Source organism: Eucyclogobius newberryi, unplaced genomic scaffold, assembly GCF_026437365.1.
Source record: "Eucyclogobius newberryi isolate DKJ021-1_F unplaced genomic scaffold, fEucNew1.0.hap1 SCAF_88, whole genome shotgun sequence".
In the NCBI taxonomy this organism is placed as follows: domain Eukaryota; kingdom Metazoa; phylum Chordata; class Actinopteri; order Gobiiformes; family Gobiidae; genus Eucyclogobius; species Eucyclogobius newberryi.
Genome location: NW_027316530.1, coordinates 189,877 through 201,738, shown reverse-complemented (window position 1 = coordinate 201,738; position 11,862 = coordinate 189,877). Strand labels below are relative to the sequence as shown.

General features: G+C 56.1%; 4 non-coding genes and 1 pseudogene across 4 annotated transcripts; 2 read left to right on the top strand and 3 right to left on the bottom strand.

The window, feature by feature from the left end:
• Positions 1-10,508: 10,508 nt before the first annotated feature.
• LOC140353216 (U2 spliceosomal RNA) lies at positions 10,509-10,608 on the bottom strand (annotated as a pseudogene).
• Positions 10,609-10,771: 163 nt separating this feature from the next.
• LOC140353251 (U1 spliceosomal RNA) lies at positions 10,772-10,937 on the bottom strand. Its single transcript, XR_011925889.1, has one exon. It is a non-coding gene; the product is annotated as a U1 spliceosomal RNA (small nuclear RNA).
• Positions 10,938-11,224: 287 nt separating this feature from the next.
• LOC140353229 (U5 spliceosomal RNA) lies at positions 11,225-11,338 on the bottom strand. The gene has a single exon (XR_011925867.1). It is a non-coding gene; the product is annotated as a U5 spliceosomal RNA (small nuclear RNA).
• A 134-nt stretch (positions 11,339-11,472) lies between these two features.
• Positions 11,473-11,545, top strand: trnav-aac (transfer RNA valine (anticodon AAC)). Its single transcript has one exon. It is a non-coding gene; the product is annotated as a tRNA-Val (tRNA).
• A 216-nt stretch (positions 11,546-11,761) lies between these two features.
• On the top strand, positions 11,762-11,833 carry trnad-guc (transfer RNA aspartic acid (anticodon GUC)). The gene has a single exon. It is a non-coding gene; the product is annotated as a tRNA-Asp (tRNA).
• Positions 11,834-11,862: the final 29 nt, after the last annotated feature.

Here is an 11,862-nt window from a genome sequence, read left to right as displayed (position 1 = left end):
TTAAATGGCATTGCAGTTCGACATCAACCATGGACGCATGCAGTGTCCACAACAATTCACTAGGTTACACGGCAAGGCTTAGCGGGGTCAGGGCCATGCAGTTACGTAACAAGAGGTCTGGTCGGGGCGACACTCGCTGTTCTTGACCAGCATTCAGTAGACAAACAGGTAAACAGCAAGCTGTTATTCTGATAGCGTGCAGCATTCACAGTGAAGTGTTACTTAGCGCCGGGGTACACCTGCGGAGATTAGTTGAAAATCATGCAGTGTATAGAAAGGAAAAATTTTGTTTAATCAAAGCGTTAAACAGCAGCGTCAGCTGTGCAGAACGAGCGTTAAACAAGGTGTTGTTCTGGGGCGTGCGCACACTTGCAGCAGAACAGGTACAAAGCGGTTAGTTAAAACAGGCCATGCACTTCGAAAAGAAAAATATTGATTAACACGTTAAAACAGCGTCGGCTGTGCAGAACAGGCGTTAAACAAGGGGTTGTTCTGGGGCGTGTACACACTTGCAGCAGAACAGGTACAAAGCGGTTAGTTAAAACAGGCCATGCACTTCTGAAAGAAAAATATTGATTAACGCGTTAAAACAGCGTCGGCTGTGCGGAACGAGCGTTAAACAAGGTGTGAGCTTAGGAGCATGCAAGCACTTGCAAAACAGATACACAGCGGTTAATTAAAACAGGCCATGCATTTCAAAAGAAAAATATTGATTAACGCGTTAAAACAGCGTCGGCTGTGCAGAACGAGCGTTAACCAAGGTGTTGTTCTGGGGCGTGTGCACACTTGCAGCAGAACAGGTACAAAGCGGTTAGTTAAAACAGGCCATGCACTTCTAAAAGAAAAATATTGATTAAAGCGTTAAAACAACAGTGGGGGAAACTGTGCGAAAGCATTTAAACAATCTGTGTTAGCAGCGAGGAGCATGCAGTGCGAAAGTAAACACCAATCTTGTTAGTGTCTAGGTGAGACTTGATTGTCACCCCCCGGTGTGTGTTGACAGGGGAACAGGGTCAGCCTAAGGGTAAAGTGTGGTACAATTTACCCACCACCAGATGGAGACAAGGCTCCGCTAAGCGTGTGATTCAATTTAATGACCACTAGGTGGAGACAAAGCTCCGCTAAGAGTGTGATTCAATTTAATGACCACCAGGTGGAGACAAAGCTCCGCTAAGAGTGTGATTCAAATTAATGACCACTAGGTGGAGACAAAGCTCCGCTAAGAGTGTGATTCAATTTAATGACCACTAGGTGGAGACAAAGCTCCGCAAAGAGTGTGATTCAATTTAATGACCACCAGGTGGAGACAAAGCTCCGCTAAGAGTGTGATTCAAATTAATGACCACTAGGTGGAGACAAAGCTCCGCAAAGAGTGTGATTCAAATTAATGACCACTAGATGGAGACAGGGCTCCGCAAAGGGTGTGATTCAATTTAATGACCACTAGGTGGAGACAAAGCTCCTGGGCTGGACAGTTTTCCTCCGGAGGAATTCCAGCTGGGCGCAGGGCGCCTGGGACCGCCTCTAGGGGGGGTCAGAGTTAGCGTCGAGTCGTCACTCAGCACGCTCTACACGGCTTTGTTAGCATTTAGCTCATGTGTTAGCGTTAGCATCCACGCTCGGCCGCGTGGTTTGTAAAGACAAAATGGCGGTTAGCACAACAACATGGCATTTAGCATACTAGCTCGGCTCGTGTTTGTGCTAGCTCAGGGCCGTAGCCTATGTACTAGCTTCTGCTCGTGTCATTTGGTAGCGAGCCAAAAATATTCACGAGCGTGGCAGTTGTTCGGGGACGGGAAACTCGCCGTACTGCCCCTGCCGTCTTGGGGTGGATGTGCTTATGCGGCGTTACAGCCCTAATAAGCTTCCCCAGGTTCGATAATTATCTTGTGCACGTGTTCGTGAAGTAACTAGGCGGTTTGCGTATGGTAACAGCAGCGTACGGTTTATCCAAGCATCGTTACAGCGCAGGCAAGTTCACAAAGCAGTCTCAAATTCCAGCATCGACACAGCAGCATACAGTTCGAGTTCAAACGTCCACAAAAGTTTATATGAGTACTAATCTGATTCATAGACTATGAAAAGTTTTAATCGGCTCACGCGGGGGCATCAAATATGTAGGGTCTCAAAACTACATGTATTCAGTTTATGATTAAGGAAGATTTCTTAGCAGAAACGAGACAAGACGGGGCACCAGGGTTAAACCCAAAGGGCTAAGATACGGTCCTTAATCGCGCTCGTTAAAAAGGTCTGAAGGGTGTTTCACGATTCAGGGGCTTACACATAGTCTAATCAAACAAACAATAGTCAATAACTCTTTCGTGTAGTTTATTTATCAAAAGGGTAATCAAAACACCGGAGCAGAAATGCGCACAGGTAAATCACAGGTGATGTTATATCAGATTTAGCAGCAGATTTCATGCAGATGATGTTAAACCAGGGTTTTGCCTTTGATAATCAAACGTGTCTATGCTAATCTATATCAAAAAGAGGGAAAGTGAGAAGCTAAAGGGAGGAGGAACCGCTGAGCTCTACCCAAATCACGCCACAAAACGGACCGCACGCAATTGACTCGGCTTACGGTTCTGTAGGGACTCGGTCCGACTGGTCCTGGTCCGCGGACGAGGTCCGGAGCGAGGCGTCGCGTGGAGCGGTGTGGCGGCGAAGGTTCGTGAAGCGTGCGGCGGCCGTGGAGCTGGCGGCGGTCGGGGAGCGATGCGTCGCGTGGAGCGGAGGAGGCTGCGACGTGCTGTAAGGTCCTTGGCGCCGGGGAGCGGTGTGCTGCGACGTGCTGTAGGGTCCTTGGCGCCGGGGAGCGAGGGGTCGCGTGGAGCGGTGTGCTGCGACCTCCTTGAAGCGGCGGCGGCAGCGGAGGCGATGTCGGGGAGTTCCTTGGCGGTAGAACGCTTTAGCGTTGTATTAGCTCCTCACGCGGCCTTTACTCAGATGAGGACGTAGTGCTGATCCACGTAAACGGCGTAGATTACTTCAAAAAGAAAAGAAACGAAGTAGCAAAGAAAGTCTCTGTCCGGTTTAGCGCTTAAGCGTAGTTCCAGGTAGTTCCAGGCGGTTTCAGGTGGTTTCAGAGTCCAGGGCTGGCATGGCCTTGTCGACCACGTGACGGACGGATTTTGTTGAGACAAAGGAAAAGTGAAAGCTCGCCCGTGGAGACGGCTTCAAGATAGAAGCACAAGAATAGAACAAAGAGAAAAGTTTCTAGCTTGGAGCGTCCTTTTGATACCTGGCCCGCAGGGCATGCTGGGAGCGAAAGGGGCGGGCGCTACTGCGAAAACTTCATGTTTAACATTTTCCTGACCGAGAAAATAAAACTGGAGTAACGTAAATAATAATGGCAAAAACATTGAACCCTGTTTTAACATTTACACGTTAAACACTTTTGGCAGTTTGTGCACATTATTTCTTGAGGTAGACACATTTTACATCTTTTCACCTGTGATAAAAAAATATCGAGTTAAAGCATTGGGAATATAAAACCTTAAACAGTGGAAAAATACGTAACACAAGGTGAAACATGAGTTGATTCGAAAAACATTCATGGCATAATCACATAAAACAGTTCATCGGGGCGTCTTCCTGTAAGACTGTGGGGAGAAGAAGGTCTTTTATCACACAAGTCACAGCGGCTCCCCTGCGGTGAGGGACAGAGGGAGAACGAAAAACCCCCAATGTTCAAAGAGAGATTTTATGTTATCTGGCCGTGGAATGTCCATCTCCATTCCCCTACATTTGTCATCATTTGGTCAGAACTTGTAATCAGGGCCCGAGTTTGAAGATGTGAGCAAAAGGGGTGAAAATGGGTTAAAATGTGAAAAAACACCAAAATGAGCAAAATGAAATAATCCCCCATCATCAGTGCACAGTTTGCCCCCAGAAAAGCACTCCCCTGGGGCCTGGAGGTGATCTGACCACCAGAATATAGTACCATATACCCCTGCTGGACTTAGAAAAAAAACCGAGCTTCCAGCCAATAGTACACTATACCCGAGGGACTCTGTCGTTTTTCGGCAATAGTACACTATACCCGAGGGACTCTGTCGTTTTTCGGCAATAGTACACTATACCCGAGGGACTCTGTCGTTTTTCGGCAATAGTACACTATACCCGAGGGACTCTGTCGTTTTTCGGCAATAGTACACTATACCCGAGGGACTCTGTCGTTTTTCCGGGCCGTAGTATGAAGTTGTGAGCAAAAGGGGTGAAAATGGGTTAAAATGTGAAAAAACACCAAAATGAGCAAAATGAAATAATCCCCCATCATCAGTGCACTGTTTGCCCCCAGAAAAGCACTCCCCTGGGGCCTGGAGGTGATCTGACCATCAGAGTATAGCACCATATGCCCCTGAGGGACTTAGAGTAAAAACCGAAATAGTACACTATACCTGAAAAGACTCTGTCATTTTTCGGCAATAGTACACTATACCCGAGCGACTCTGTCGTTTTTCGGCAATAGTACACTATATACCGTTGGACTTAGTCGTTTTTGGGCTCGTGGGAATAAGCGTTCAGCTCAAGATTCCCGGGCTAAATCACGCTGCTCCCGAGAAATTCTTACGCTGCTCTCACGCGGAATTTGCAAAATGGTAATGCTGGGAGGGAGGGGCGGGCGGTTTTTGAGAATGACGTTTTTCGCAATCGAAACAGGTACATTTCCTGGTTGTGCGGCTACCGGGCAAGGAGCTCGTTTGACGGGCACACGAGAACCGCGATCGATGGGCCCCGTTCTGGTTTTATCCAGCGTCCAAGGCTCCTTCACAGCCGTAATGTCAAGTCATGGTTCGGAGGTGCGGAGGTGAGCGTCGGATCACGGAGCCTCTGAATGGAGCCCAGTGCTCCGCGCTCCTCCGGGCTCTAAGCGCCGCTCAGACCCGGCATGAGAGGGTCTATTTTCGGCTTGATTTTACCAGACTCCCGGGCACTTCCAGAAGCTTCCTGTTTGCTCTGATTGCTCGGGGCAGAGCACGGTGTCACGCTGACCACGGGCTGTACGCGGAGGTGAGAGCTGGTTGTAAGGCGGATCACGGAGCCTCTGAATGTAGCCCCGCGCTCCGCGCTCCTCCGGGCTCTAAGCGCCGCTCAGACCCGGCATGAGAGGGTCTATTTTCGGCTTGATTTTACCAGACTCCCGGGCACTTCCAGAAGCTTGCTGTTTGCTCTGATTGCTCGGGGCAGAGCACGGTGTCACGCTGACCACGGGCTGTACGCGGAGGTGAGAGCTGGTTGTAAGGCGGATCACGGAGGCTCTGAATGGAGCCCCGTGCTCCGCGCTCCTCCGGGCTCTAAGCGCCGCTCAGACCCGGCATGAGAGGGTCTATTTTCGGCTTGATTTTACCAGACTCCCGGGCACTTCCAGAAGCTTCCTGTTTGCTCTGATTGCTCGGGGCAGAGCACGGTGTCACGCTGACCACGGGCTGTACGCGGAGGTGACCCGCTCCGTGATCTTAGCGCCGCCCAGACCCAGGGGCATCCACCCCGCACACGGCCAGACTTTGCCCGGCCAGGGAGCACCTTCTGCGGGTCGGAGGCTCCGGGTCGGAGCCCCTGGAGCCTGGAGCCCTCACCGGGCCCCGAACTCGGCTGCCGGAGGCAGTGCAGTGCCTCATGGATAAAAGGCACCCAGCCGTCCAACTCGCGTGAGGCGGAGCAGGGATCATCCATGAATCAACCATGAAAATGGTACAAATCATGGTTCTATGTATACCAGACAAGGAGCTTGGTCTATTGGCACTCAAGACCCGCCATCGTAGGGCCCCGTTCTGGTTTTATCCAGCTTCGAAGGCTCCTGCGCACTGCGGGTTTGTTTACATTTTGCGGCTGTGGTTTGCTCCGGCTAACCTCACGCCGGACACGTTGGAAGCGAGGCCGAGACAGAGGTCCCACCAGGCGCGGGGCTTCAGTCTGACTGGCTTCCCCCGCGCCTGGCCCCTTGTCTCCGGAGATGGGACCGTCACTCACCCCCGCACTGAAGGACGCGCGGCTTGAAGGATGATGGCTGCGCTTAGCCCCTGTGCCAGGGGCTCTGAGCCAGTCCCCTTCAGCCTCAACGTGTCCGGTGGGAACACAGTCCGGGTCCATTGTCACTCACCCCTGCGCAGAAGGACGCGCGGCTTGGAGGATGATGGCTGCGCTTAGCCCCTGGCACAGGGGCTCTGCACCAGTCCCCTTCAGCCTCAACGCGTCCGGTGGAACAACAGTCCAGGCCCTCTGTCACTCACCCCCGCACTGAAGGACGCGCGGCTTGAAGGATGATGGCTGTGCTTAGCCCCTGTGCCAGGGGCTCTGAGCCAGTCCCCTTCAGCCTCAACGCGTCCGGTGGGAACACAGTCCGGGTCCACTGTCACTCACCCCTGCGCAGAAGGACGCGCGGCTTGGAGGATGATGGCTGCGCTTAGCCCCTGGCACAGGGGCTCTGCACCAGTCCCCTTCAGCCTCCACGCGTCCGGTGGAACAACAGTCCAGGCCCACTGTCACTCACCCCCGCACTGAAGGACGCGCGGCTTGGAGGATGATGGCTGCGCTTAGCCCCTGTGCCAGGGGCTCTGAGCCAGTCCCCTTCAGCCTCAACGCGTCCGGTGGGAACACAGTCCGGGTCCACTGTCACTCACCCCTGCGCAGAAGGACGCGCGGCTTGGAGGATGATGGCTGCACTTAGCCCCTGGCACAGGGGCTCTGCACCAGTCCCCTTCAGCCTCAACGCGTCCGGTGGAACAACAGTCCAGGCCCACTGTCACTCACCCCCGCACTGAAGGACGCGCGGCTTGGAGGATGATGGCTGCGCTTAGCCCCTGTTACAGGGGCTCTGCGCCAGTCTCCTTCAGCCTCAACGCGTCCGACGGAACCACAGTCCGAGCCCATTGTCACTCACCCCCGCGCAGCAGGAGGCGCGGCTTGAAGGATGATGGCTGCGCTTAGCCCCTGGGCCCAAGGGCTCTGCGCCAGTCCCCTTCAGCCTCAACGTGTCCGATGGCTCTGCGCGGGGCGGGGGGCAGGGCCGGCGCATATTTTTGGTCCGACTCCGGTCCCTTCCTCGTCTCTGAGTTTGTCAAATGCAGCGCCTGTCCAGGGCTCACTTTGCTATCAACTGGCTGGTCACCGCCATCGTAGGGCCCCGTTCTGGTTTCATCCAGCTTCGAAGGCTCCTGCGCACTGCGGGGTTGTTGGCATTTGTGGTCCTGATTTGCGCTGGCTCACCCTTACGCTGGACACAGCGCCAGATGATATATTTGGTCCGACTCCGGTCCTTTCCTCGTCTCTGAGTTTGTCAAATGCAGCGCCTGTCCAGGGCTCACTTTGCTATCAACTGGCTGGTCACCGCCATCGTAGGGCCCCGTTCTGGTTTCATCCAGCTTCGAAGGCTCCTGCGCACTGCGGGGTTGTTGGCATTTGTGGTCCTGATTTGCGCTGGCTCACCCTTACGCTGGACACAGCGCCAGATGATATATTTGGTCCGACTCCGGTCCCTTCCTCGTCTCTGAGTTTGTCAAATGCAGCTCCTGTCCAGGGCTCACTTTGCTATCAACTGGCTGGTCACCGCCATCGTAGGGCCCCGTTCTGGTTTCATCCAGCTTCGAAGGCTCCTGCGCACTGCGGGGTTGTTGGCATTTGTGGTCCTGATTTGCGCTGGCTCACCCTTACGCTGGACACAACGCCAGATGATATTTTTGGTCCGACTCCGGTCCCTTCCTCGTCTCTGAGTTTGTCAAATGCAGCGCCTGTCCAGGGCTCACTTTGCTATCAACTGGCTGGTCACCGCCATCGTAGGGCCCCGTTCTGGTTTCATCCAGCTTCGAAGGCTCCTGCGCACTGCGGGGTTGTTGGCATTTGTGGTCCTGATTTGCGCTGGCTCACCCTTACGCTGGACACAGCGCCAGATGATATATTTGGTCCGACTCCGGTCCCTTCCTCGTCTCTGAGTTTGTCAAATGCAGCGCCTGTCCAGGGCTCACTTTGCTATCAACTGGCTGGTCACCGCCATCGTAGGGCCCCGTTCTGGTTTCATCCAGCTTCGAAGGCTCCTGCGCACTGCGGGGTTGTTGGCATTTGTGGTCCAGAGCCCCGGCTCTAAATTAAACCTGTTACCCTAGTAGGCCGGCCTCCGGGTCCCCCTCTCTTCTTCGGTTATGGAGTACATTGGGCGCGGGGGCAGCCAGTGGAGGGCAAGGGCCCTGCCTCCAAGTGTGGTGTAGGGGACAGGGGAGCCAGGGCCTTGGGGTCCTGGTGCTTTTTATCTTTTAAAGTGGCTCAGAGTACCAAGGGCACGGACTTCCAGGGGGCTGCACCAAGGGTGTGTAGCTCGTGTTGGGGTGCTTAAGTGTGGGTACCCGGGGACGAAAGGTGGGCCGGGGCCGGCGCGAGCCTCTGTGGTGAGTGCTGGGCCGTTCCCTTGGTACTCCAGTCGGAGTACCAAGGGCATGGACTTCCATGGTATAGTACCAAGGGCACGGACCTCCAGGGGGCTGAAACAAGGGTGTGTAGCCCGTGTGGGGGTGCTTAAGTGTGGGTCCCCGGGTTCGAAGGGAGGGCCTGGTCCCCGGTGGTCATCCCCGGAGTCCCAGAGCCTGCAACCCGGGGAAGAGTGGCCCGTCCCCAGACTGAGTTTGGGGGAATGCGGGGTGGCTCTGGAGGGGCTCCAGGGGGTGCTCGGCGGAGGCCATGCCAAGCCAGAGTGGCCCTTCCCCGAGCATAGTCTGGGGAGAGTGGGGGGTGGCTCTGGAGGTGCTCCAGGGGTTCCAGGGGGTGCTCAGTGGGGGCCATGCCCAGCCAGAGTGGCCCTTCCCCGGGGTGAGTCTGGAGGAGTGGGGGGTGGCTCTGGAGGGGCTCCAGGGGGTGCTCGGCGGAGGCCATGCCCAGCCAGAGTGGCCCTTCCCCGGGCATAGTCTGGGGAGAGTGGGGGGTGGCTCTGGAGGTGCTCCGGGGGCTCCAGGGGGTGCTCAGTGGAGGCCATGCCCAGCCAGAGTGTCCCTTCCCCGGGCAGAGTCTGGAGGAGTGGGGGGTGGCTCTGGAGGTGCTCCGGGGGCTCCAGGGGTTCCAGGGGGTGCTCAGCGGAGGCCATGCCCAGCCAGAGTGGCCCTTCCCCGGGGTGAGTCTGGGGAGAGTGGGGGGTGGCTCTGGAGGTTCTCCGGGGGCTCCAGGGGGTGCTCAGTGGAGGCCATGCCCAGCCAGAGTGGCCCTTCCCCGGGGTGAGTCTGGAGGAGTGGGGGGTGGCTCTGGAGGTGCTCCGGGGGCTCCAGGGGGTGCTCAGTGGAGGCCATGCCCAGCAAGAGTGGCCCTTCCCCGGGCAGAGTCTGGAGGAGTGGGGGGTGGCTCTGGAGGTGCTCCGGGGGCTCCAGGGGTTCCAGGGGGTGCTCAGTGGGGGCCATGCCTAGCCAGAGTGGCCCTTCCCCGGGCAAAGTCTGGAGGAGTGGGGGGTGGCTCTGGAGGGGTTCCAGGGGGTGCTCGGCGGAGGCCATGCCCAGCCAGAGTGGCCCTTCCCCGGGCATAGTCTGGGGAGAGTGGGGGGTGGCTCTGGAGGTGCTCCGGGGGCTCCAGGGGGTGCTCAGTGGAGGCCATGCCCAGCCAGAGTGTCCCTTCCCCGGGCAGAGTCTGGAGGAGTGGGGGGTGGCTCTGGAGGTGCTCCGGGGGCTCCAGGGGTTCCAGGGGGTGCTCAGCGGAGGCCATGCCCAGCCAGAGTGGCCCTTCCCCGGGCAGAGTCTGGAGGAGTGGGGGGTGGCTCTGGAGGTGCTCCGGGGGCTCCAGGGGGTGCTCAGTGGAGGCCATGCCCAGCCAGAGTGGCCCTTCCCCGGGCAGAGTCTGGAGGAGTGGGGGGTGGCTCTAGAGGTGCTCCGGGGGCTCCAGGGGTTCCAGGGGGTGCTCAGTGGGGGCCATGCCCAGCCAGAGTGGCCCTTCCCCGGGCAAAGTCTGGTCGTGTGCGGGGTGGATGATCCCTGCTCCGCCTCACGCGAGTTCGAGACCGGCTGGGTGCCCTTTTATCCATGAGGCACTGCACTGCCTCCGGCAGCCGAGTTCGGGGCCCGGTGAGGGCTCCAGGCTCCAGGGGCTCCGACCCGGAGCCTCCGACCCGCAGAAGGTGCTCCCTGGCCGGGCAAAGTCTGGCCGTGTGCGGGGTGGATGATCCCTGCTCCGCCTCACGCGAGTTCGAGACCGGCTGGGTGCCCTTTTATCCATGAGGCACTGCACTGCCTCCGGCAGCCGAGTTCGGGGCCCGGTGAGGGCTCCAGGCTCCAGGGGCTCCGACCCGGAGCCTCCGACCCGCAGAAGGTGCTCCCTGGCCGGGCAAAGTCTGGCCGTGTGCGGGGTGGATGATCCCTGCTCCGCCTCACGCGAGTTCGAGACCGGCTGGGTGCCCTTTTATCCAAGAATCAACTGGAGTGTGGAGCTTCTACGGGCCTCCAGGGGCACTGCCGACCCAGAGCTGTGCCCCGGCTTCAGTTCTCTCTATCTCAGGAAGTTTTTTATTTATACATTTATTTCATCCATAATCTCTGGCGCCTAAAGGGTTAATATATGGTCCCCGGGTAGGGGACGTATCAGATACTAAACTGATAAGAACAGATACTACACTTGATCTTAGCCAAAAGGCCGAGAAGCGATACCCACAATGGGTTCGGGGAGCAGTGAGCTCTCCCCACGCTGACCCTCCCGTCAACGGTCCAAAGCGGCGCCCGCACAAAGCGCGCGGCGGAGGGGCCGGAGCGCGAGCGGCGTACATGAAAACGACCCTTTGGTTTTTTTTTTTCCCTCTGACAAAAAACAAGAGGGGAGAGCGCGAACGCAGTCCCCCACTACCAGAAATTATGCAGTTGAGATTCCCACATTTGGGGAATTCACAGGGGTCAGCACATCCTGTTTGTGCAATGGACGAGCCTCGCCCTGGGTGAACCACCTTCCTGATCATGGTGTCGCCCCTGCCAGGTAAGTAAGAGTTGCTCCGCTCCGAGCCAAGGCCCAGGCCCTGGAAGAGGCAATGTGGCAGCATGGTCCTTCCGGCTATTCGCATGGACCAGCTTCCACCCGACGATTGAGCCCCAGGTTAAACGGCAGCGATACACACGCAAGTCTGTGCGTTCTAAGCACTCTTCTTTACTTTTAAAGTTCTTGAACACGGGATGCCAAACGGAGGGTACGCAAGGGCATGTTTAAAGGCCGACAAGACACAACCTTTGCTCTTGGAGGATGACCGCTTGCTTGCTTTAGACATAGGTAGAAAAGCCCCGCATTGAAGCAGGGCATCAAAAAATTGGAAAGATCTCTTGTTGTCCCTCTCCACGGAAATCTTTAGTAAAAGGCGAAAGATTTATACGCTCTGAAGAGAAACAAGAGTGCCACGTTGCAGCGCCACACGGCGTCCAGTACTTGAGGGCACACGGGGCTTCATCACGGGCAGTGTACTTCTGTTCACGCGCTCATTTGCATCGGCGGTCGCGCGGCAAAAGGGACACGACAGGCTCGCACGTCGTTTCTGTAGTGTAGCGGTTATCACGTTCGCCTAACGCGCGAAAGGTCCTCGGCTCGAAACCGGGCAGAAACAAAGCCTCCTTTTATGTTTGCTTCAATCTTTGACACGGTTCATTCCAAACTCGATGGTTTATTCCTAGAAAAGAGGGAGGAGCGGCAGAATTGTCGGCGTAGTCCTTCAAACTTTTCATCACAGAGATCGGGGAAAAAGACACCGACACACACGCCCGAAAAAAAAAAAAGAAAAAAAAAAAAAAAAAAAAAAGGGGCACCCCTTCATCCCCCTCTGTCCTCGTTAGTATAGTGGACAGTATCTCCGCTTGTCACGCGGAAGACCTGGGTTCGATTCCCAGACGGGGAGAGAAAGTGCGTTTTACCCAGCACGAAAGC